Source organism: Cibotium barometz, chromosome 7 (assembly GCF_041138505.1).
Source record: "Cibotium barometz isolate CiBa-2024 chromosome 7, ASM4113850v1, whole genome shotgun sequence".
Classification (NCBI taxonomy): domain Eukaryota; kingdom Viridiplantae; phylum Streptophyta; class Polypodiopsida; order Cyatheales; family Cibotiaceae; genus Cibotium; species Cibotium barometz.
In genome coordinates, this window is record NC_141052.1 from 61,981,942 (window position 1) to 61,985,814 (window position 3,873).

General features: G+C 36.7%; 1 pseudogene; it reads right to left on the bottom strand.

Moving 5' to 3' along the window:
- Positions 1-304: 304 nt before the first annotated feature.
- Positions 305-2,336, bottom strand: LOC147637289 (uncharacterized; annotated as a pseudogene).
- Positions 2,337-3,873: the final 1,537 nt, after the last annotated feature.

Here is a 3,873-nt window from a genome sequence, read left to right on the forward strand (position 1 = left end):
AAAGATAAGTTAGCCCTAGAATGATGGACGTATATACAAGCCGAGGGGGAAAAAACCTCCTAAAGAGGGAAAAAGTGTCCCAGCGGTCCTAAGTGTGTTCACACACATCACTGCCTATGTATATGGCAACACTATGCTCCAGGGGAGCACTGACAAAGGGTGATGATGTGAAAACTTTGGAAGAGACTTTTTGTACATAACTTTTTGTACATGCTTTGGATTATAATAGATAACTTTTTATACAAAGTTATGAATACAACAGTTCTCTTTTTTGACAGTGTTACATGTTTGAAATGTTGTTTTTCTACATTCTTTGTAGTTGTCTTCTGAAAAACCAGTTGAATAACTCTGCAAGGGCATTGCTTCTTGTAGCCCCTCCACCATGTCTTGTGCTCCGAAAGAATGATGTGCGTGCCTGGTAATGTGACTTTTCCATCCCTTGGTTACTGTATGTTGCTAGGGGTCCATGCTCCTCAACAAAATATGGCCCATGTACATGGAAAATGTGCTGCATAACAAAAAAAAGCATATGTCAATTCCACTACTGAGTGTATCATGAATACAAAGGCGTCTTACCAAATAATATGTGATATCTTTTTCTCCCCATGCTTCTTTGATTATTTGAATGAGATTTGTAATAGAAATTTTATACTCTTGCACAGATGTAGCTGATGTTTTCTGTTGTCTAAGAACATTTAAAAAGATGTCAAGATGCTTTCAAACCTCCATTCTAAGATTTGCTGGCCACGGTGTACTAGCAACATTTGTCATGATCTCACACAATTCCTTCCAACAATCCCACATAACATTCAATTGTTTTTTACTATGGTTTCCTAAAAATCTTCTGGCTTTTGCACCTCCCATGGAGACATCTGCCAAGACATCGCATGTTTTCCCTGAAACTGTTGGATCCTTCCTTAAATGAACCTGACCCCCATGAAAGCCCATTTTTTATAACAATGCTTCACATTTATCAATACATTGATCTGTCAACGATGTTGGTGTAATAAAATATGCATAATCAAGATGCAATCTCAGAAGCTTGTCAATTATTCTTATCTCTGCATGCAAAGTGCATATGTGATTAAGAGAGATAAGAAGAATGGGATCCCAAATGTCTTCTTTATTCTTGAACTTACTCAGATCTATAGAGTCTCTCACACGGACTCTCCTTACTGGTCGCAAACTGCTCCACTCTTTTGATCCCATACCTTCCATACAATAAATGCAAGGATACTTTGCATTAGCCCCGTTGCATATTCCAAGCATACATTTGATAGTCTTTAAGTCAGCACCCAAATGCCATTCCACTTTGAAATTGCCAACTCCATCAACTATCAACATATCTCCAGTACTTTGGGATTGAATGATATTAGGGATACCTGTGTGGGAGAACAACTATTTGAGGGTTTGATGATTTTCAGTTGGTATCTGAGCTGCACCAACCCACCAAAGCTCCATCTCCGATTGGATTTTATGTTCTGGTTCCTCTCCTCTACCTGTACGCAATTGCCATGTTCATGATATGCTCACTCTTTCCATATTTTGTCCTTTTTGGATCTCTGCCTCATCCAGCTTCAACACGAACTTTAGCACACCACCACTTTCTTCTACATTAATTTTTTACATATGCACCATTGCAATTTGTACTTTTCTAAGATCCACCCATATATTGTTGAATGCATTATAGACAAATGTACTCTTTTTCTTCTGCTTCTCATAAGGCATTATCCCTTCAATATGTATGTACTCTCCAACAATACTCGAAATTTTTTGATTCATAGCAGCCCTAGTAGTAGAAACTAAAAGAGATCTTGGCAAACCAAAAGCTCTTATTCTCTTGCATCTAAGATTTTGGAACCATAATCCAGAAAGAGCTTGGTAACCTTTGCGCGACTGATACCCACAGTGTCACAAGTCTCTACTATTTCATCTGGTTTCACAATGGTCCTTAAGTCTCTTACCAACTCTTTGAGAGTAAGATCTCTCAAATCTGTATTCTCTGGAGATTGAAGAATTCTGACCAGGTCTGCCTTGTTCATGGTTTCCATGAGAATCTTGATTCTCTCCTCATTTCGACAGATATTAATACCTGAAATGTGAGAGACACGTTTCTTTGCAAGGTGGAGTCTCCTCTTTTTAGCCCCACTACTTTCAGATAACTCACTTATATTCTTTAAAGTTCTCTTCCTCTCTCTGAATCCTCTTGGGCTTTCTTTCAAGTTTACTAGTTTCTCTTTCAAAGAGTGGTTTACAACTTCTAGCTCTCTAATCTTATTATAAAGCTCTAAAATAGTTTTCTGAGATGTTAATAAAGTTTCTTTCAGTTGATGCATTTGGACTGAGCACATAGAAGATGTAGAATATAACTTCATACAGTAACCAAGCAGACCATCAAAAACAAATCTAATCAAGTCATGAACATTTACAAATGGAGGAGGTCTACCAGTTGAAGGATCTTGGGATAAATACTTCCATCCACCCACAAATCAATGTGTTTTCTTCCCTCTAGTCATAGTCTGTTTTCCTCATCTTTGTCCAACAATGCTCGGTGATGAATACTTCTCCAAGATGAGTAGACCTGATCTATGTTAATAGCAAGTTTGTATCTGCGTTTTCTTGCATTGAGTAAAGAGTTAGCGATAGACATTAGAGTATAATCCACTATGTAAGGGTATAACATAAAAGAATAGAAGAGAAGAAGAGAGAGAGAGAGAGAGAGAGAGAGAGAGAGAGAGAGAGAGAGAGCAAGAAAAAGAGAGCACTCAAATGATGATGAGAGGAAAAATGGACGTGTTTTGGTGGGAATATTTGTACAATAGAAGTTTCAAAAGTTCAAATAACACACTGAGAATAACGAAAAGTACCTCTGACATGATTTAAGGAATGTTAGCATTTACGTCTCGATATCTGGCTAAAGTTTCTACCAATTGAGTCGTCACTTCAAGGAACTCAGTCTTGCTAACTACATTTTCCTCCTCCTCCATGCCTTGGTAGTCTTCCACGTTCGTTTCCTCATCGGGCATGGAACCAACCACCTCATCGTTGTTTTCCACCTAATCGTTCACAGAGAAATCGATGTGAGCCATGGCAAAGAATTGTTGGCACTCTCGAAAAAACAACCTTCTAAGGTCACCGAATAGCTTTTGATTTAACTTCCACAATTAGTGAATTAATTCACTAATCAAAATAACTATACATAAAGGGAAAAAATGCTATATCAGCATTTATTGGTGGCCAACTAATTCTAAAAAATCATGAATTAATTGTTTAGAGTCAAAACTAGATTTTCGAAATAATTTATCCCAATTAGAGTTGTCCTCCAATTGGCCCGTTACGAAAACAATGCAAACGTCAAGTGAAAAAGTGCATTAAACGCACCATAAGTGCTTAAGAAAAAGTCTCGAGAATTAAAATTCCCGAAAATAGATAGGTACCATGATTTTGGTTATTTTCCTAAATTTTTTAGGATCCCAAAAAATAATTTTTTGGAAGCCCCACCAATGAAATTTCCTTACGAATTTCAAAATCTATTTTTTCAAAATTAGGATCGATTGGTCACGCAAAATGCGTCATTAGCATTTAAAAATACCAATTATTAGGATTTTTCCTAATTTCTATTAAGTTTTTCCCAATTATAGTAATTTTAAAAATTCTAAGAAATCCATCAGTCATCAATTTTTCAATTCACCCGATAAAAATTTATTCCGATCAATTTTCCTATTTTTTCTAGGTCAAAAAATTAGATTTTGACTAAAAACGACGAAAAACGAATCGTCACGAGCGCCAAATGGACACGCCACATCCCGAATGCAAAACCCGGATAATTCCCACACAGAAATATCCATCGTCTTAATTTTTTAATTTTTTTTT